The 22,490-nt window shown below is 46.3% G+C and overlaps 1 protein-coding gene across 1 annotated transcript in view; it reads right to left on the bottom strand.

Moving 5' to 3' along the window:
- The window catches only part of LOC147667570 (CMP-N-acetylneuraminate-beta-1,4-galactoside alpha-2,3-sialyltransferase-like), a gene marked incomplete at its 3' end in the record, with an annotated part of 272,337 nt that extends 251,002 nt beyond the window's left edge, over window positions 1–21,335 (bottom strand). Inside the window, exon 1 of the mRNA XM_086948813.1 lies at window positions 21,294–21,335. The remainder of the gene's footprint in view (window positions 1–21,293) is intronic.
- Window positions 21,336–22,490: the final 1,155 nt, after the last annotated feature.

Genomic DNA, 22,490 nt, shown 5'->3' with positions numbered 1-22,490 from the left:
GATAAAAAAATAGCTAAACAGAATTTTACCAAATTTGGCAGAAAGCTAGATCTTGGTTCAAAAAGTGTGCCTTTTGAAAATCTGTGAAGTTTTTATGAGAAATGAAGGTTCAAAATATTTGTATACTGCACACAGCGGAGGATACACAGCTCAAACAGATATGATCTGATTGGCTGCCACCACATCAACAAAGATGTGACAGCAGACATTTTAGAACATATGTACAAAAGGTTTAAAGGGTTGCAAGCGGAGTCTTGTTCCGTTTGCGAACGCTAAATTTCCTATTGACATGTGCTAACCCTATGTTGCTAGTCGGTATCCTATTAAAGAATCACAAAAGAGGTGTTTACAAGTCAGTATTAGGAAGGGGCTTATTAAGTGCATGCCTTCCTAATAGCTAGTAGCAGGGAATGTGTGAAAGTTTTGCAACTGGAATGCAATCGCAAAACATTCACAGATCACCCATTCACAAATGGGAAGGGGTCCACAGGGGACCCCTTCCCCATTGCAAATATAGGCACAAATATATTTTAAGAGCAGGCAGTGGTCCCACGGCCCATTGCCTACAAAAAGATTAAAAGAAAACTTTTCATTTTTGTTGTTGAAATGCATCCCGTTTTCCTTTAAGGAAAATGGGATGCATTTCCCAAAACAAATTGCTTATGGCGGTCTGCTGACCCCAGCAGGCCACTATCCCTGTGATTTTGTCCATTCCCAATGGGTCGCAACTTGAAACCCGCCTCGTGAATATTGATGAGGCCGGTCCATTTGGGACCCACTGTGAATCGCAAACAGTGTCAAAAGCACTGCTGTGCAATGCATTTTGCAACTTCCTAATTGTGAGCCGCAAAAAGTCACAATTAGGAACTTGCAAAATGTAGAGGTCATAGATGTAGCCCTCAGTTCCCTGTCCTTTTAAAAGGGGTTTTAAAATCATATGGGGGGGGGGCAACTTGCATCTTTGGACACAAAAAGTTATTATTATATTTTAATTGGAGCCACCCCAGAATCCTGCCCTTGGCAAATTTGAGCCACCCCAGGGTAGGTCAGGGTCTGTGGGGGTGGGAGGGTCGCGGCTTTCATTTTTTTAGGGGAGGCGGGCGGGCCTGCAGCCCCCATTTCTCTGGGGCCACTTGACACTAAAAGGGGGCGGTGGGCTTGCAGCATCCCTCCCCTTGCATCATCCCCTGGGACTGAGTTTTCAAGTTTTGGGAGAGGGGTGAGTGGCAATTTGAGAGGGGGCTGCTGGGCTCCCTTGCAGCCCCCAACGATTGACATGTTCTGGGTGCCCTTGCTGGCACCCGGTATGAGATCTGGTAAGGGAGTTGGCATGGGTCGCGGGACCTCCTCTAGCAGCCTCCAACATCTGGCAATGTTGTGAGTGCCCCAGTTGGGCACCGTGGCGCTCAAAAAATAAAAAATAAAAATACAGAAAGAATAACAAATGATCAGCAGAAGTCGCTCATTTATTACTCATTGTTGAGAGCAAGGTGCACCCCATAATGGCCTGCAAGGGCTTTTTCATATTTGTAGCTCTTAGTGGTGCCCCCCAGAAGAGGCAGGGACACCACCAAGCCTTTTTATAATGTCCTGGCAGTACGTCTCCAGGGTCATTGAATCCATGACCCCAGGAAAGCTTACCATATGTTGTTTAAAGCACTCCGGGCTGGAGTGCAGGGAACTCTTGTGGTTCTTTCTCTGGCTGCACTTGATGAGTTGATTTTTTTTTTTTTAAGGACATGCTCAATGTTTTATTTTAAATAATGCTTTATTGAAAATATAATCACTATTCTTAAACATTGCAATGTGTCAATGACTGAACTCTTCATTTAATTATAGTTATTGGTTACTGTCTTTTTATACATGTTAATGTGCGGACCGGACCGCTTCATAAAGCAAATACGCCTGCTGACCCTTTGAAAAAGCCAATAGGTCTGCCTTATTTACAATGACACCCTTTATATTTGTACATGACATAGTATGCCATGAAGCCGGGGCTGGAGAAGGGTTGACGCTCGTGGGAAGATGAAAGCCCAAACCCACATTGTAGTTCCAAGAATTAGTCAGGACGAGTCAATATGGTTGTTATGTTCAGAAAAAATTCCAGTACACGATATTCAGAGTAGTGATTTTTTTTTATATAGAAGTGGTGTGACTTGTTTCAGGGATTCTGAGTCAAAATGCAAAAGAGTGGCAACAGCCAAACCGTGTTTCACCCCATTTACATGGCCATCCGGTCTGGGGCTTCCTCAGGACGTCATAGATTCTATTTACAACCTGTATGGTCCTTTTCAGTTCACTTAAAAGTCAGGAACCTCTAAAGTCACGGGCATAATGCCCTGGGTTTAGTGATAGTCATAATTGGCATTGGTTGCCCGTGACTTTCGAGGTTCATGACTTTTAACTGAACTGAAAAGGACCATACAGGTCGTAAATAGAATCCACGACGCCCTGGAGAAGCCCCAGACCGGTTTACCATGTAAAGGGGCGAAACACGGTTTGGCTGTTGCCACTCTTTTGCATTCTGACTCGGAATCCCTGAAACAAGTCACAACACTTCGATATAAAAATCACTACTCTGAATATTGTGTACTGGAATTATTTCTGAACAAAACAACCATATTGACCTGTCCTGACTATTTCTTGGCACTCTCTTGTGACCAGGGGGTTAGGGGTACCTCCCCTTATTCTGCTCAACTAAATGCGGCCAGTAAGGGATCTGGACCCATCACCCCTTCTTACCTTGAAGCAAACCCACATTGTGCCTGGCCGAAAGGCTGTGCACTGCAGGTGGGGGGGGGGGGGTTGGGGGGAAGGTACCAGTGGGGATTTCTGCGCAGGGCCAGCCATAGGCCAGGCCCTGTGTCCAACCCCCCGCCCCCCAAACTGTGCATGGCCAAAGACAGGGGGTTGAGCACCTCCTACCACACACCGCCAAAGGTAGGGGGTAGAGCGTCCAACCCCACGCTGCACACGGCGATGGACATCTTATTTTATGTTTAAAAAAATTATAGAATTTACAGAAAAACAAAGGCAAAAGTGACACTATAGTTAAGTATTGTGATAATATCTTACTTTACATTAAAAACACTAACAAATCCACTGAAATTCGCCCGTTATAGCTAACTCAACTACAACTCGTGCCCTGAAGTAACTATAACTCACGCCCTCATCATGTATTGCTAATTACCTCAAATATTAGATCACTCATGTCATGTTTTAGGAAATCATTGATAAAAAGAATGCAACATCTGGAATGACGTCATTGATGACAACACTGTGCATAGCGAGGAGGCGGCCTCAGGACTTGAAACATTTACTTGCCCACTCAATTGTGAGGTTGAGCTATTTTTAGCACCTACTAGTCCCATCTGGTGAGTGAACTTAAGCTGAGAATGAACAGGTGTTCTGTTCATTCAGCCAGTGAATGAGCAATAACGATGGCTTTAAATCTTGTTTTTATCTTGACACATTTGCTTTCTGTTCAAGAAAAAAAGTCAAATGTCAGTTTGTCTTTTTACTAATTGCTGCCTGGAAAATGGAGCTAATTTTTCTTTCTCTTACTACATTTAGAGGTTTTTACCAAGTGAACGGTCTGAAAATGTCAGTTATTTTCTCCAACAAGTAACATTTGAATAAATAGCCTGTAAATTAATATTACAGATATTTAAAAATACACCAGGAATTATGAAAGCACATTTTCTTTGCAATTAAGAAGTGTGAAGCAAACAAAATTTAAATAAGAGCAAAACAAATTAGAACATTTTACTTCCAAACTTTAGTGTTTGTACGTTATTCAGTTTTATCAGTAAAACTGCATATCAGCGGGAAATGTTATGGCCATTCAAATGTAAAATCTGCTAATTACAAAGGACGGCGTGCTACCACTTCATGCTTCAGTTATGTATGTATTAAAAGTGATAGTTTTTAAACATGATTTGAGGAACATTCCTGTCCCCACCCTAATGACACTGCTGTTAATGAACTAAGAGGCAAGTCAGGGCTCATGTGTATCCTATACGTGACTAGATTTGTATTATTTTTGGAGTAACAGTTAAGCCTATTAACCTGTTCCCTGCACAGCGAATTCCACCGCGACGCGGGCGGGCGTGGCGCTTCAGTGCTCCTGATGGCTTCACACCGTCATGAGTCACGGGCGGCGTGTGCTCATGACGGCGTGGTGCCTTCATGACCCCGATCGCTCATTAATTCACCCGTACAGGCGGGGAATTAGTGCAGCGTGAGCGGAGCGGCAGCGGCATGATGGCTCCACGCCGTCATGAGCACACGCCTACCGTGACTCAGGACGGCGTGGACCCGTCATGAGCACCCAAGGGGTTAAATCAAACAAAATAGTTTTTTGTACAGTAGACATGAATCCGCACATTTGAAGGTACTCTCATATGTGATAATGAAGAAAATGGCAGGTCAATGAATTAAAATATTTGCCTACGATCACATTATTTAAAACCAGTTTATGGGTCAAGAGCTTTTCAACTAGGTGGAGTAGATTATTTAAGTCACTAGACCTGCAGGTCTAGTAAAATTGTTATGATTTTTTGAGGCCTGGACTTACAGTTATTTTAGTTACCTTTAGATAAGCTCTTAACACCATTGCGCTAGATATCGCTTGAGACATATCTAGTGCAGCAGAAAACTATGAGAACTGGATTACCAATGATCTGAACAACAATGCCCCGAACAAATCCTGCAAAAGTCATTGTAAGATTGGCATGGTCTCCTGATACTCCAACGGGCTCTGGAACTAAAAGCCCCAAGGCACAGCCCCAGTACAAATCCTTGGAAAGGGCCAGGAGACTATCAAATTCTGACAGAGACAGGCCAGCCTATACAGTGGGCATTAAAGATTATCAGCATCTCATCAGGTCCTCTCGCCATGCTTACTAAGCCGAGCAGCCTTTTCATGATAACTTTGCTACTATTAATAAGGTTGTCACTCAATCCAAGCAGGCTGTGCACTGTGAGCTTCCCACCCGTTTTGAGAGCGGAATCTCTAAAATCCTGCAGATTTTGGCCCCCAACAGTTCTACAGTCGCTTCTGTCTCTGGTGGGCCCCATAACCCTAGACGATGTTCACAAATCCATTCCTACTATCAGGCCTGGATCCCCCACAGACCCTCGTGCTCAGCTTATCCTGTTCCTAGGCATTGACCTTATACGACCAGGTTCCACGGATCTGAGCTATCATCGGAAACATGCTTGAGTCCTTATGCCACTAAAAACCTAATGCTAACCCTGCAGATTACGCTACTCTCATCTCACTGATGCCCTTCCCCACTAAATTAAAGAAAAAAATTAGTCAGTAACTTATCAACTATCTAAAAACAAAAAAAGCTTTTGACGCATCTAACTTGGGGTTCCATACTTCCTACAGCACGGAGTCTGCTCTTCTGTTAACACTGGTGACCTTCGCATCGTTTAGAATCAAGGAGGTTCTCCCATTCTACTCAACTTCTCTGCAGTCCTTGACACCGTATCCCATTCCATTCTTCTCAGCTGTCTCTTCTAAGCTGACATCTGTCGGAAGGATCTCATCTGGAAAAGTTCCATTCCTTCCTATCTTCACGTACCCAAGCCATTTCCTTAACCCCAGTTCAAACAGCAAAGGTTTACATTTTCTGCAGAGTGCCTCAGGGCTCTTCACGAAGTCTCACCCTTTTCAACATCTATGTCCGCACCTTGCTGCTCTAGTCAGATCTTCTGGTCTCAAAAGTGTCCTATGCAGATGACACAGAAATAACTGTTATTTGCTAAAACGTTTCCAATACTCAGACCAAGTTCCACTCATGCATATTTTTTTGCGCTGCCTGGATGAGGGAACACTATCTGAAACTAAACAGTGACAAGACAGAGGTACTCAAGTTTGGTCAATTAACAGGAATTTGTCTCTTCGACTGGTGGACTGCAGACCTGGGCGTCACGCCTCGACCTGCGTCACCTCTCAGAAACCTGGATGGCAGGTTTGTCCACAATCTCATCATGGCTCATCAAGCTACCGAAACAGCTGTGCTGTACTCTCCTACCTTGAGAAAACAGTGGTCCATGGCTTGATTACCTTGTGTTTGGATCTTTTCAATTCTCTCTATCATGGCTTTGCAAAGGTGCCTATTAGAGCACTTGCAGATTACTCAGAATTCTGAAACTCAGCTTTTTGTCGCCATCCCGCTCTCTCGTCTCTTACCCTCTTAGAGACTTCCAGTGGCTTCCCGTGCCCAAACATGCTCTTGAAAACGTTGCATTTCACACCCGAAGCCCTCCACAACACTGGTCCTCACGAATTAGTCACGAACCGTGGATTTCACATCCCTGGTCATCCTCTCCGCTCTGTCAATCTTCTCCTGGGTTCCCTTCTCCTACAGGTTGCAACAAGCTGGACACCCTCCTGATCTCTCTTTATCAATAATGCAGCTTCCTGCTGCTAAGAAAGTCCTCCAACCTGGGACTAGACCATGAAACCCTTCTTGCTATTTCGGTTCCTCAAGTGCCAGGAGGCCCTTCCCTAAGTAGCAAAGGTGCTTTATAAACTGAAAGTGCATTGCTATGGGGCCCTCATACACTTGTATGAAAGCACTCTCACACAATCTCGAACACTCAAAGTCCCACGCACAATATCAGTGTCATGAACACTTCTGCTCTTGCACACATTCTCGCAGTCCCACGTTCACTTATTCGCAGCCATACTCTCCCACACTTACTCCTGCACACTCACTCTCACATACATTCAAGCAAAGTGTCCCACAGAGGTTGACACCAGTGCAGCTCGGCCTCGGCATTCAAAGGATTCCACCCTCTGTTTCAATCCACCTATCACTAAGTACTGTGAGTAATGGGATTCTACCTTTAAATTGATACTCGAGATCCTTTTAGCTTCAATAAGCCTCAAGTACAGGGGGCTAGATATGACTACATTCCAAGTCCTTCAAGCCCTGCTTGCTAAAACTGAATTACCCCATAAGACCTGCCAAAGAGGTCAGTGGCGGGGGGGTGGGAGGGGGGATAAAAACCTCAAAAGAGGAGCTTCATCGCAAGAGACTCTCCGATGGTCGCCCCGCGGTCCTTAAGCGATGTATGCACGTGACCAACTGGTGGGGGCGAACAAGTCGAAAAGTATTCCTCTTTCTTAATACCCAACAGTGGGCATTTTATTCCAGTATTGAGCAACCCACCTAGAACTCGAAAGGAACAGCAAACACTTCTCGGCAGACATTGGTGTAAGGTGTCTGTCACAGCTTCAGCCCTGGGCTGTGTAACTTGCCCCTTCATTACAGCTTTTGTTTCTGAAACACTTACAACAGGAATACTACAGTGCCGCTGTACAGAGCTGAAACGTGTGTAAGATTTCGGATGAGTGCTACAATACTGCCTGCACCATGCGAGCTGTCACTGCATGTGTAGAACCATCAAGAACAAGGATCTATTTCTTATTGAAGTAGGACGTATTATTATTAGAAAATTAGGGGAACTGAGATAAGCACAACTTTTACCTTTAATTCAGCTAATTTATATTTCGCTGTTTGTCAACATCTCTATTTTGAACAAGGAGAACCAAGGTAAGAATACAATAAAATTATAAAAACACATGGACATGATGTGGCACAATGAAATGGACGGCCTGGGTAAGTTCAAAGTCTGGCTAAATGCACAGAGAATAACATTGAGATTTCCAATGTGGTATCGTTAAATTGAGATCAATTTCTTTAGTACTACGTCTCTGCTGATAGTGGGCAGGTCTCAAGAGCCCTTTACTGTAAGTGAACTAGGAGGAACTCTGTCCTGTAAAATCAAGTGACAGATGTTATACCAGCTATGCTGGTAAATGCTATACCCAGCAACTGGGGGTATCTGGGACGCACATACTGTGACCACCATCGGCTAAAGATGTGGACAGACATGTGTCCCCTATCCACACGTGGCGGTTAACGCCGGAGCACCATGATGGACCCACAGTCAGGGACCCCCTAGCGTTAGGATAGAGGACTATTTCCAAGACAATATCCCTTTAGGTTCACATAGCAATATTGAATGGGAAGTGTTTAAAGTGGTGATAAGAGGCCACTGCCTTTGTCAATCTGTTGAGTTGAAAAGGACGCAGACCACTGAGATATTGTCGGTCGAGAATACCATTTGTAAGTTGGAGGTGGTGGGCCATGGGAAAGACAGTTTGAGGGACGAAAGGACACAACATGCACATCTTATAGGCAGGCTGAGCAGACCTTCAAATGTAAATATCTCTCCTTGGTACACTCAGAGGGTGGAAGAGCGAGCCGACTCCTAGAATGGGTACATCGACAGATGTCAAGAAGCGCCCCATCACGCAGTTGAGACGCCCAAATGGCGGAACGGCATACGCCCAGCTGGACATGCATGCGGTGTTCACTCAGCACTATAAGGTGCTGCACGAGGCGCATTCTCACCCCCGAGGATACAGTGTCGGCGTCCTTACCGCGATTGACAGCAGACGACAGAGAGGTCATGAAAGGACCCATCACCGAAACAGGGATTAGGGGTGCGCTGAAAGAGCTGGCCTGGGGTAAAACACCTGGTACAGATGGGTTCCCAGTGAAGTTTTATCACACTTATGGACATCGTTGGTGCCCAAGCTCATAGAACAAATGTGGGGAACTTCTGAAACTACCAGGGAGGCAATGATAGTGTCAGTGCCAACTCCCTTTGGAAATGCATCAGATGTGACATCATACAGTCTACTTTCCATGTTAAATGTGGACTATAAGATTCTTAGTAAGGTGCTGGCCAATCGACTGCACCCTCAACTTCGTGAATTGGTGCATGAAGACGAGAATGGATTCATACCCCAACACAACACCTCCTACAACCTCAGGCTTTTAAAGTGGTTGTCACATACAGACATTCCCGCAGCAGTACTGCTCTTGACAGACGAGTATAAGGTATTTGATAGTTTACACAGAGAGTACCTGCGAGTGGTCATGCAATGGATGGCACTGGGAGATGGAAGGGTCTCAGTGCGAGCACACAGGTAAGGGTGTGCACGTTTAGGTGTATATAAGACTCGCTCTCAATCCATGGGAACTCGCCGGGGGCGCCCACTCTCATTGAAGCTGTTTGAGCTGGCTGTCGAACCATTTGAAAACCTACTGAGGGCCAAGGGGTAGGGAAAAGGGATCTGTCCATGAGACAGAGAAAATGTTTCGCAATACGTAGAGGATATGTTGCTTTACCTGAGGGATGCTGAAGTGGGGGTAAAGGGAGCAATTATGGTCCTATCAGAGGTAGGAGAGGTATCTGGTCACCAAACGAAGTGCAGCAAAGCATGTGCATCTCCTGCGACGAACGCAAAGCAAAGCCCTCGGAGATAGTCAAAAGACTGGGAATTAAATGTTAGCCCAGAGTTCTCAGCAACCTGGGGATCAGAGTATACCATGCAAAGGCAGATACCAGGGAGGGCACATGGGTAGAAGCCTTGGAGTCCGGTGGGTAATGTGGACTACTGGTGAACGCTAAAACTGTCCATCATGGCCAGGATGGCCTTGACGAAAATGGCTGTCCTGCCACGAGTATTTTACTACTTTGTCAACCTCCCCCTCTGGTTCCCTCAAAAATGGTTCCGTTTCCAAATTGAGCTCCTCGAGAATTGGAATAGGAGGAAGGATGGAATAGGTAACGCGTGTTTAGTACTGCATTTCGTTTCACTTTGGAAAAGACATTATGGAGCTGAGCACAAAGAGTGGTCCTTATCGCCACCGAAGGAAGGAGCCAGCTGCGGGCAACAATTGCCCCAGTGGACTAAGAGATAAGGTTCCAGTTAAGCCTCTGCATCAGGGGCATCCTTCCCCCCCACACCAATTCTGCTTTAGAAGCTACAGAGTAAGTGGAGTTCTTGATGGGCCTCTTCTGTCTATCTGCAGCTTGGCGAACGTCCATAATGAACTTGGGAGGGTGAGTGAGTGAAAGGAAGGATGGATGGATGAAAGAAATGGTGGATGGATAAATGCGCGGATGAATGAGTGAAAGGATAAATGTAAGAATGGAACAGTGAAAGGGAGAGAGGGTGTATGAGGGAAAGGGAGGGTGGATGGATAGGTGAAAGTGTGAATGGGTGGAGTGAAAGAATAGATTGATGATGAGAGAATTGATGGATGGCAGAACGAGTGGATGGATAGATGGAAGTGTAAAAGGGTGTATAAGTGGATGGAGAAAACTATGGATGGTTGAGCATAAGGATGGAAGAGTGGAAGGATGTATGTAAACATGGATAAGCAAAACAGTGGATGGATGAGTGAAAGAGAGTAGATGGATGTCTGGATAAAAGGATGGATGGATGAGTAATAGGGTGAATTGATGAATAGATGGATAAGTGAGTAAAAGGGAAAATGGAGGGATGTATAAGTGGATGGATAGAACGATAGATGGCTGGGACGAAGGGTAGATGGATGGGACGAAGGGTGGATGGATGGGTGTAAGGATGGATGGCTGAGTGAAAGGGTGGATAGATGGATGCTAAATCTTTGTAAATGAGGCCCTTAGTTAAAAAAGTGTGAGAACCCTTCAGGAAGAAGCTCATTGGGATCGAACCAAGGATTACGCCCTAAAACATTTAAAGGTCACCCGCCGCCACTGGCAGGCACTGGAGTGGAAGAGTTTGGCGAGTTTGATGAGCCCTTCAGTCAGGGGGCATTAATGGCTGTGCTATTGGGGCTGAAAGGCCTCCCCAGGTGTGAACCGAAATTGCTGGTGGTAGTCTTTTGACGCTGGAGAGGTGCTCTCAAATACATGGGAAGGCATCCACTGTATGTGCCAGCAAAACCACTGGTGGGGCTCCCCACTGGTAGGGGCTCCCCCACGTGCGGGGCCGGATACTTCATGGTATGAAGAATGGAGGACAGGAATGTAGCGGAGCTGCTGACCCTGGGGCATTGTTATGAAGAGGGAACCTTTGGGACTCTAAAGAACATAGTTACAGACTCATCTCCCGAACACGAAATTCCTGACATACGGGGCCTTGGTACGGGTGACGTGTCATTACTTGGGTACGTTGGACCCAGAACCGCCCTCACACGACTTACTCCAAACACTAACTTTGGAGGAGGCGACACCTGGTGTCCTGGCTCAACAAAAGGATCCTAGCTATGACTGCGGATGGGCTGCGGACTGCAAGCACTGGATGGTGGCCATCACTGGCCAACAGCTCACAGGGAAGGAGTGAGACAGGATGCGAGAACACGAGCACACGCTAATCAGGAACACCTGTTCCAGATATGCCCAATTTAATTACCTATATAACACTTTTCTAATGCTACACCGCCTAAATAAGATGCAACTCATGACCGACATTAGCTGCCCTTGGCGTCACGAACTGGACGCAGGCTTCGCACATCAGCTCTGGGATTGCCAGGAGGTCACCCGGCGCTGGAAACAAGTAAATCTAGAACTGGAACATCATACTCTTGGGTTTTTGCATTAAGCTGCACCCTTAGGGCAGCACTTTTTCCAATTCAAAATTACTACTTTTCAACCCTTCCTAACTATACTTCGGAAATGTATACCTTTCCCCAAAATATTCCAGGACTGGAGTTAGAGTAGTAAATAAGCCCCCTGGAGTACATGGGGGAAAGTTGTTCTTTCCCCAAATATTCTAGGCCCCCTGCTTCCATGAGGGCGCAGTTTAGGGCAAGCAACGCGACCATACCTTCACAGGCAGCCACTGTACAGCGTGGAGACCTGCCTGTTGGGGTCTACATCCGGCAAGCGAAGAGGTCGGCTGACCATAGCTTCTGGACGCAGAGCTGGGCATCGTCCGCAGGGACATCGTCGGACACTGGAGATCACCCGAGGGTCCCTGGAAGGAGGAGGTAGGAACAGTGGGCGTTGGCAGAAGGGGCTGCCATACACCTGGAGGAATATAGGGGAATTGGCAGAAAGTGACTAGTGAATTAATGGCAGGAAATTGTTGATACTTTTCTTATAGTGGAGGCATAGAAAGTATAGGCTGAGCCACTGAAAGTATGCGATTGTGCGGCCACAGTGATTTTCGCATAGTTGTAGATTTCCCGGATTGGCCACATATTCCATCATCTGCTGCGTAATCGCAGATTTTAACAAAAAAAATGTTCTAGCTCCAACGGTTAAAAAGTTATTTAAAACTCATCAACATGTGTTGCTGTGCAGTGGAAGACCCTCTGCAAAGGTTGACTGATCACCTTTCTGTAGCTTAGAGCTATATTTGGGTGTTAAACTGGCACTATTGAGGTATAGATAATGCCCAGACAGTGTTAACAAGTTTTAAAAAAAGACAGCATAGTTAAATGATACTATCACAAAAAGTGCCGCATAATTTGCCTTTTCTTGCTGCATACTTTATATAACCCTGCCGCATAATTTTACCCTCTCGTGCTGCATATTTTTGGTTGGCCCTGTGTATAGGCAGCGCGCGAATAATGCAAGGAACGCCGTGCATGCCTGGGAGACAGGCCAAAGCATAGAACTGCGGTGGCCCGGCCCTGGCATGGACCCTTCTTGCACCCCCTCCCCTCCCCCCCCCCCCCCCACCGTAGAGATGACCCGCACCCCCTTGGTAAGGTACCCATTATGTAGCGCTACTATCACTCAGTATTTGCTGCTGCGAACTGCTGGCAATAATACTGCTATGACAATAGGTGGCAGAATTGAATTGTACTTGAAAAAATCTCAATAAAAATATGTTCTAAAAATATACCTAACTCTGCTGCTGATGGAGGCCTGCTGAAGCTTACTTTCTGAGCTTCAAGTTGTGAACTTCCCCCCCTGAACGACTCTGAGGATTAAATAGCAGGTTGAGTCCGAATGTTTCTCGTGGTTGCAATAATGATGAGAAATTAAGAAGTGCTGTAGCAGAGGCGCTACTTTTGCAGCACTCGTTGAGTCACAGCTATGGGGAGAGATGCAGGCGGACTAGCTAAGGAGTAGATAAGCAGTCCATGTAGAGGACTCCTGGAAATAAACATACACCCAAGGTTTCCCACAGCATGGGTATGAGTTCTACACTGATAGTTAACCAGAAGACGGACTTTCTGTCACGCAGATGCGAACTAACGCCAGTGACGTCAATAGACCGCCATCTTGCTGGAGGCAGAATTCTGTAGCTTTGCACTCCACTGGAAAAGAACAGGCACAGATGAAGGCTCTGGCAGGGGATGGACCAGGCAAAGGTGGTCTTCTTCGCAGTAAGCGGATAACAGTGCAAGCATAGAGCAGGCGATGAGGCATGAAGACACAAGTGCTGAAGCAAACACAGCTGTACTGGGTGCCTGGCATTATCTGAGAGAGCAGCAGCTGTTAGTACATAGATATTGCTGACAGGAGACTGCCACTACCTTAGAGAGCAGCCGCTGTTAGTACATAGATATTGCTGACAGGAGACTGTCACTATCTTAGGCAGCAGCCGCTGTTAGTACATAGATATTGCTGACAGGAGACGGTCACTATCTGAGGCAGCAGCAGCTGTTAGTACATAGATATTGCTGACAGGAGACTGCCACTGTCTGAGAGAGTATCATCTGTTAGTACATAGATATTGCTGACAGGATACTGTCACTATCTGAGAGAGCAGCAGCTGTTAGTACATAGATATTGCTGACAGGAGACTGCCACTACCTTAGAGAGCAGCCGCTGTTAGTACATAGATATTGCTGACAGGAGACTGCCACTGTCTGAGAGAGTATCATCTGTTAGTACATAGATATTGCTGACAGGATACTGTCACTATCTGAGAGAGCATCAGCTGTTAGTACATAGATATTGCTGACAGGAGACTGCCACTATCTGAGGCAGCAGCTGTTAGTACACATATATTGCTGACAGGAGACTGCCACATCTGAGGCAGCATCAGCTGTTAGTACACACATATTGCTGACAGGAGACTGCCACTATCTGAGGCAGCATCGGCTGTTAGTAGATAGATATTGCTGACAGGAGAACCACTATCCGAGTGAGCAGCAGCTGTTAGTACATATATATTGCTGACAGGAGACTGTCACTATCTGAGGCAGCAGCAGCTGTTAGTATATATATATATATTGCTGACAGGAGACTCCTACTATCTGAAGGAGCATCGGCTGTTAGTACATAGATATGGCTGACTGGAGACTGCTACTATCTGAGGCAGCATCAACTGTTATAAACAGATATTGCTGACAGGAGACTGCCACTATCTGAGAGAGCAGCAGCTGTTAGTACATAGATATTGCTGACAGGAGACTGTCACTATCTGAGAGAGCAGCAGCTGTTAGTATATAGATATTGCTGACAGGAGACTGCCACTACCTTAGAGAGCAGCCGCTGTTAGTACATAGATATTGCTGACAGGAGACTGTCACTATCTGAGGCAGCAGCAGGTTTTAGTACATAGATATAGCTGCCAGGAGACTGTCACTATCCGAGGCAGCAGCAGCTGTTAATACATAGATATTGCTGTCAGGAGAATGTCACTATCTAAGGCAGCAGCAGCTGTTAATACATAGATATTTCTGATAGGAGACTGTCATTATCTGAGGCAGCAGCAGCTGTTAATACATAGATATTGCTGACAGGAGACTGTCACTATCTGAGGCAGCAGCAGGTGTTAGTACATAGATATAGCCGACAGTAGACTATCACTATCTGAGGCAGCAGCAGCTGTTAGTACATAGATATAGCTGCCAGGAGACTGTCACTATCTAAGGCAGCAGCGGCTGTTAATACATAGATATTGCTGACAGGAGACTGTCACTATCTGAGGCAGAAGCAGCTGTTAGTACATAGATATTGCTGACAGGAGACTGTCACTATCTGAGGCAGCAGCAGCTGTTAGTACACAGATATTGCTGACAGGAGACTGGCACTATCTGAGGCAGCAGCAGCTGTTAATACATAGATATTGCTGACAGGAGACTGTCACTATCTGATGCAGCAGCAGCTGTTAATACATAGATATTGCTGTCAGGAGACTGTCACTATATAAGGCAGCAGCAGCTGTTAATACATAGATATTTCTGACAGGAGACTGTCACTATCTGAGGCAGCAGCAGCTGTTAATACATAGATATTGCTGACAGGAGACTGTCACTATCTGAGGCAGGAGCAGCTGTTAGTACATAGATATTGCTGTCAGGAGACTGCTACTATCGGAGGCAGCATCAGCTGTTAGTAGACAGAAATTGCTGACAGGAGACTGTCACTATCTGAGGCAGCAGCAGCTGTTAATACATAGATATTGCTGACAGGAGACTGTCACTATCTGAGGCAGCAGCAGCTGTTAATACATAGATATTGCTGTCAGGAGACTGTCACTATCTAAGGCAGCAGCAGCTGTTAGTACATAGATATTGCTGTCAGGAGACTGTCACTATCTAAGGCAGCAGCAGCTGTTAGTACATAGATATTGCTGTCAGGAGACTGCTACTATCGGAGGCAGCATCAGCTGTTAGTAGACAGATATTGCTGACAGGAGACTGTCACTATCTGAGGTAGCAGCAGCTGTTGTTATAGGAAAGCAGTGCCATAAGACTGCCATTGTCATAAACAGAACAGAGCATTACAACACATACTGGCAGTGGCAGACTTTAAGACATAGACAGTGCTGTCATGAGACTGCCACCATGTTAGCTGGGACTAAGAGGTGGTAAACTGACACTGCTGACAGGTGATTGGATATATGTGGTATATGTGGTGTAGGTTCGGACTTCTATATTAATTACTACTGAGCATAGACGAACACCATTTTAAGCAGCAGAATGTGTTTGCAAAAGGATGTTGCTGCAATCAGACGTGCACCATGTGAAGCAGCAGTGGGTGTTTGCTAACATATTGCTGACAGGAGACTTGTCCTGTGTTAGGCAACAGTAGGTTTTTGTAAATATGCATTGTTGACCTGAGGCTTCTACTTTATTAGGTGGCAGTAGTTCTTTTTAAAGGGATATTGCGGACAGAAGACTTGCACTGTATTAGACTGAAATATGTGTTCTTAGACAGATACTTTACACTTGTTCTGTATTAGACAGATGTAAGTGTTTGTAAACAGGCATTGCTGCCATGAGACTTGCACTGTTAGGCAGAAGTATTTGTAAACAGATATTAATGACAGAAGATGTGTTAGGCAACAGTAGGGATTTGTAAACAGGTATTGCTGACAGGAGATTTGCAATGTTAGGCAACGGTGTTTGTAAACAGATATTGCTGACAGGAGACTTGCCCTGTGTTATGCAACAGTATGTTTTGATACACATACATTGCTGACCTGAGACTTGTACTTTATTAGGCAGCAATAGTTCCTTTTAAAGGGCTATTGCTAACAGGAGACTTGCACTTTTGCACGGCAGTTGGTGTTTTCAAAGAGATAATGCTGGTGTTAGGTGTGCACTGTGTTAAGCAACTGTAGGAGCAAGTAAGCGGATATTCCTTGCATAAGAATTGCACTGTAACCGCAGTAGCTGTTTGCTGACAGGAGGCTTGTGATCCTAGTTAACTGTGGGTCTTTGTAAACAGATACTACTGACATGAGACTGGCACTGTGCTCGGTAGCTGTGGGTGTGAGCAAGCAAATGTTGCTGGCAGGAGACTTGCACTGGGTTAGGCAGCAGTAGCTCTTTGTTAACAGATATTGCTGACAGGACACTTGGACTGGGTTAGGCAGCAGTAGCTCTTTGTTAACAGATATTGCTGACAGGAGATGACAGGAGACTTGCACTGGGTTAGGCAGCAGTGGCTCTTTGTAAACAGATACTGCTGACAGGAGACTTGGACTGGGTTAGGCAGCAGTAGCTCTTCGTTAACAGACATTGCTGGCAGGAGACTTGCACTGGGTTAGGCAGCAGTGGCTCTTTGTAAACAGATACTGCTGACAGGATACTTGGACTGGGTTAGGCAGCAGTAGCTCTTCGTTAACAGACATTGCTGACGGGAGACTTGCACTGGGTTAGGCAGCAGTGGCTCTTTGTAAACAGATACTGCTGACAGGATACTTGGACTGGGTTGGGCAGCAGTAGCTCTTCGTTAACAGACATTGCTGACAGGAGACTTGCACTGGGTTAGGCAGCAGTAGCTCTTTGTTAACAGATTTTGCTTACAGGAGACTTGAACTGGGTTAGACAGCAGTACCCATTGTAAATGTATATTGCTGACAGGAAACTTGCACCATGGTAGGCAGCAGTAAGCGTTTGTAAACAGATACTGCTGACATGAGAGCTGCACCTTTGAGTAGAACAGACGGCGTTAAAAATGTATACCATGCAAGAAAACAGAAGGCTAGATCATCTGTCGTAAAGCAGCAAACATGACAGGGCGCACTGCTGTTCTGCCACCAAAGGCACAGCACAATAAGGCGGGAGCATAGGGTAGACAGGTCACCTTGATGCCAGGAGTCTGACACTATGTAGGAAGTATGGAGGAAAAAGCAACTGGCCCCCAGCTACCCGGTGACTGATACTGTGTTGGAAGGCTAGAGAACAGGGTACAGACATTCCTAACAGGTGGCTTATAACATACAGGGACACAGCTATTTATGGTAAGAAGACCATGATTGCAGTTGTTATGTCATATGCAGCTGCAGACTTTGAAAAGTAGTCCGTGCAGGTAGGACTCGTGCAACCTTGTTAGTTAACAGCAAGCTGTGAGAAGTAGGGTGGGCACCAGCAGGTCCATGCAGAGGAGCTAGGGTTGGCAGAGGCCATGTAGACTGCTGCGGGCAGCAGGGGCTGATAGCAGGCAGTGTTGGCAGGAAACTGGTATTATGTTAGAGGTTAGCTGGGATGGCAGCAGGCGTCATGGAAGCAGAGCATGCAATATTCGAAGAATAAAAAAATAAAGTAATAACAATCAGAATGAAACAGATGTAGTCATGTTGGCACATTATAAAGAAGAGTGGAGCCATAATAAAAGCGACAAATAAAACGTATATACAATGTTAGCAGGAAACTGGGCTCCAGGTAGTTGTATGAACGCATTGCACTGGTAGTCAAGCAGCACACATTGTTGACAACAGGCTGGAGTACACAGCAAGAGATCAGTGGACAGCACACGTGGAAGGCAGTCTGAACACAGGCTGTGACGGCTGAAGGCATGAGGTTTCAAGACACAGACAGCATTGGCTGGAAACTTGCAAGGTATGTTTCTATAAACACAGGTACACTAATTGAGGACTGGCAGATGCGTTGGCACATGGATAGTGCTGTTAGCAGGCTAGCACCATGTTAGAAGGCAGAAGGTTTGGCACATGGATAGTGCTGTAGGCAGGCTAGCACCATGTTAGAAGGCAGAAGGTTTGGCACATGGATAGTGGTGTTAGCAGGCTGGCACCATGTTAGAAGGCAGAAGGTTTGGCACATGGACAGTGCTGTTAGCAGGTTGGCACCATGTTAGAAGGCAGAAGGTTTGGCACATGGATAGTGCTGTTAGCAGGTTGGCACCATGTTAGAAGGTTTGGCACATGGATAGTGCTGTTAGCAGGCTGGCACCATGTTAGAAGGCAGAAGGTTTGGCACACGGATAGTGTTGTTAGCACGCTGGCACAATGTTAGAAGGCAGAAGGTTTGGCACATGGACAGTGCTGTTAGCAGGTTGGCACCATGTTAGAAGGCAGAAGTTTTGGCACATGGACAGTGCTGTTAGCAGGTTGGCACCATGTTAGAAGGCAGAAGGTTTGGCACATGGACAGTGCTGTTAGCAGGTTGGCACCATGTTAGAAGGCAGAAGGTTTGGCACATGGATAGTGCTGTTAGCAGGTTGGCACCATGTTAGAAGGTTTGGCACATGGATAGTGCTGTTAGCAGGCTGGCACCATGTTAGAAGGCAGAAGGTTTGGCACACGGATAGTGTTGTTAGAACGCTGGCACAATGTTAGAAGGCAGAAGGTTTGGCACATGGACAGTGCTGTTAGCAGGTTGGCACCATGTTAGAAGGCAGACGTTTTGGCACATGGACAGTGCTGTTAGCAGGTTGGCACCATGTTAGAAGGCAGCAGGTTTGGTTACAGGGGTAGTGTTAAATGGCTGGTGTCAACACACAAATTGTGCTAGGTGTTAGAAAGGTTGTTGGGTGTAGGGATGACATGGTTGGGAAACTGGCACCATTCTGTAGGGCAGACGGATTGGGCACACAGGTACATAGGTTAACAGTCTGGGAACATGTAAGACAACAGAAACTAGGATGACTTGAGCACAGAGGAGGTAATCTTTATTCAGCACTGGTAGCTTTATTTGAGAACTGGCAATAAGTTAGAAGGCACACCGCAATACACAGATAGTGCTTGGCGAGGGCTAGCAGCATGTTAGAAGGCTAGAGAGCATGGGGGAAAACTGGCACCATGTTGGAAGGCAGATTTCTTGAGTACATAGACCGTTTGGTGAATAAGAGTGCTATGTCTTAAGGTAGAAGGAGTGGGCATACAAGCAGTGCCAGGAGAAGACTGGCACCATGGGGACACAAGGGTTGAGGCCATACAACATTGATGAATAATGACACACGGTGTGGGCACACAGGTAATGCCTGGAAAAGACCACCCCACCACTGAGGACGGCAGAAGGTCTTAACATACAGATGTAGCGTGTGGTTAACAGTGCAACACATCTAGTAGCATAAGACGTGTAGAGTCGGGGTTGGAGCACAGTGGGATACACAGTACTGCGCATGGTCAACTTGATGAGCAGAGGGGCTGGGTAGGAGCTAAAACTGGCAAAGTCTGGGAAGCGCCCAACCAACGGGACATGAGGTCTTCAGACTGGTGAAGAGCAGGTAGTGAGTGACAGGACACACAAACAAGCTCAGTACCCTACTAGATAGGCCGAAACAAATACCTGGCACTGCGCAGCTACCATGGTAGACACAAACAGTCTGGGTACACAAGGGAGGCACAGAAACTGTAGCCACACAGACAGGAAACTGTATGACAGTGCCACTGATATGGACATAGCAAACTTCCTGTGACTGACGCAAGCAGCCATGTTGGATATGCAGCGGGTTGTCCCTTGTCTGCAGCTAAGGGAAACAAGGCTGAAGTGTGCCCTGCTGCAAAAGACGTCAAAGATTAAGCTTACCCTAGGGGGACCCTGGCTGAAGTGTCCTCTTTTAAGACTAGAAGCTGAGCTGAGCATGCCCCCGACTCCCCGGGGGCATGATATGCCTAAAGTCCAATCCACAGTCCACCCTATAGGTACCCTGACCCCCCCGGGGGCCTACCACACCTTAAGTCCAATACTCCCCGGTGGCATACCACACCTGACGTCCACTTCAAAGTCCACCCTAGAGGGACCCTTGCTCCAGTGTGCTTAGGACTGGCAGCTGAGATGCAGAGGGCAAGTACCCTGACTCCCCGGTGATATCCCATGCCTGAATTCTAACCCAAACCCCTGAAGATGTAGACACTATGGCATCGTTTATGGTAGTCAGACACAATCAGAAGCCATTGCAATCATCACCTGTTACCAGGGCAGCTGTTGGGCAAATGTTGCAACAGATAGCCAATATAAAATCGTGTTTACAATTATTTAGAAAGTCTGTCGCTAAGTGGGAAAAGTGGCCTCCACCCAAGAAGACAATACGTTCCCTCTGCACTAGCGTTTCATATAGGGGTCAGGTGGACACCAGCCGGGTGACTCTACAGCCATGGAACAGTTTTTTAGGAACATCCCAAGCCATGTCTAAGGTACAAACTGTTACCATTCTGAAATAATACAGTTCCCACCGGGCCCTCTGCCGCAACCCAGAATCTCAGTGTACCAGTCCTGCTGGATAATAACAGAGTACTGTGCCTTAGTTGCAGTGCCAACTGGGGGGGGGGGGACCAAGATCTGATGAACTTTGGACTTGAGTCTAAGTTCTAGCACCTGACTGTGTGAGTGCATTCTTTTCTAATTGGCTGACGTTGAGTAGACATGGTTCCAGGTATCCTACAGCAAGTGGGGTAATGAAAGAGAGACTGAGCTAGAGAGAGGAAGGCAAGAGCTGTTTAGCTCTAAGGGTTACAGGAGCAGTTGGAAACCAGGGACTGTTCACCGTTCAATAATGTTTAACTTTCTTCCCAAGACTTGGTCTTCTGCTGCACTTGAAAATAATCTGGAGGCCCTTCTTGGCCATCGACTTCTTTTTACGTGCTCAGGGTAAAAGAAGGGGTCTCGCCAATGGCCTGAGAGTCGTATCGTGGTCTGGAGCTGCAAATGGTGTGTCACAAGGGGATCTGCCTCCGAACATGGTCAACCAATCAGACAAGGGATTCCTTCTCTTAGGAGGAGCAAAGAAGAGGCAGCAACGGTCAGGAGAGGAGGAAAGAGGGATGGAGGTTGCGGTACCTGAGCCTAACGAGTGTCCAACGGAGTCAAAGGCGTGAACCATTGCATCTGCAACACAAGAGTACAGATTCAGTGCTCATATTCTCAAAAGCTGCATCAAAGTTCAAGACAAGCCTTGGGCAAAACATGTCACCAGAAATCCAAAACTGCTTAAGAAAGTCTCCTTCCACACTTCGTTCATACATGCACCCTGGCGATAACCTGCTCCACACATGTTCAGCGTAGCGTACGAGGAAAAAGGACAACCGAATGACTTGCACTTCTGTATTTCAATTTCAAACACTGAGTACTGGCATCAGTCAGATGGACCTTAAGGGCTAGTTTGAGAACAAAAGTAGGCGAGACCTCCTTAGGCAAAATTCTTGCAGAAGGGTCAACAAAATACTGAAGTTGGAATCTATCCATACTGAGTAGAGACCTCTTCATGCAGCACTCCTTAATGCCTTTTGTACACAAGCAGTAGAAGCTGCACCCAAGTGTCCTGGAACCCTGGCACTCTTTACCCTTCTCCAGTTCTTCCTGGCAGGATCGGCTGGTACAGGTCAGACTGTGCCCTACTTGTTACTGCCCAGAGGTAGGTACTGGAGTGCTCGGATAGAGGTAGGTTGTAATATGGCTGAGTGTTACCCTTAGACTGAACCAGAACGGGGGCAAAGATGGAGAAACATGGCCATGCATGGAAAACATGGGCTGACACTGCACAAAATGGTATACATCAACAGTAATACTTCACAAATGTAGACAAATATAGTCATTCACATGGCATTACATGAACACATTTTGGGTTTCATAAGGGACAGGAGAGTGCTACCTGGAGGCTACAACAATACAATGCAATGGTTGTACAAGGACACACAGGGCTTCATTTGATGAACATTAATCATTATTGCAAGGATGCCTTCACCCATCTGTGCATCGCATGTCACCCCCTAAGGCTAGTCATGGTCTGTGCATAGAGCACCTCGGATCAATGCTTCAGACAGGACTGGCCTAGTCAGAGATGGTCGCTTTCCTGCAGTGTAATGGATTTTGGTTGTCAATGGTAAAACCACGCCTGACCTGGTTTATTGGTATTCATTTGACATGGTATTTGTGGTTTGAGTTCTGATATAGACTGCGAGTGCTAAATCACGGAACTGTGAATACCAAATCACGGACATCCAAAACATTGCAGGAGTAGCTCGTGTAAGCACAAAA

This window comes from Lissotriton vulgaris, unplaced genomic scaffold (assembly GCF_964263255.1).
Source record: "Lissotriton vulgaris unplaced genomic scaffold, aLisVul1.2 SCAFFOLD_2634, whole genome shotgun sequence".
NCBI classification, from domain to species: domain Eukaryota; kingdom Metazoa; phylum Chordata; class Amphibia; order Caudata; family Salamandridae; genus Lissotriton; species Lissotriton vulgaris.
Note: the sequence above shows the minus strand (reverse complement) of the source record. Positions and strands in the feature narration are given on the sequence as shown.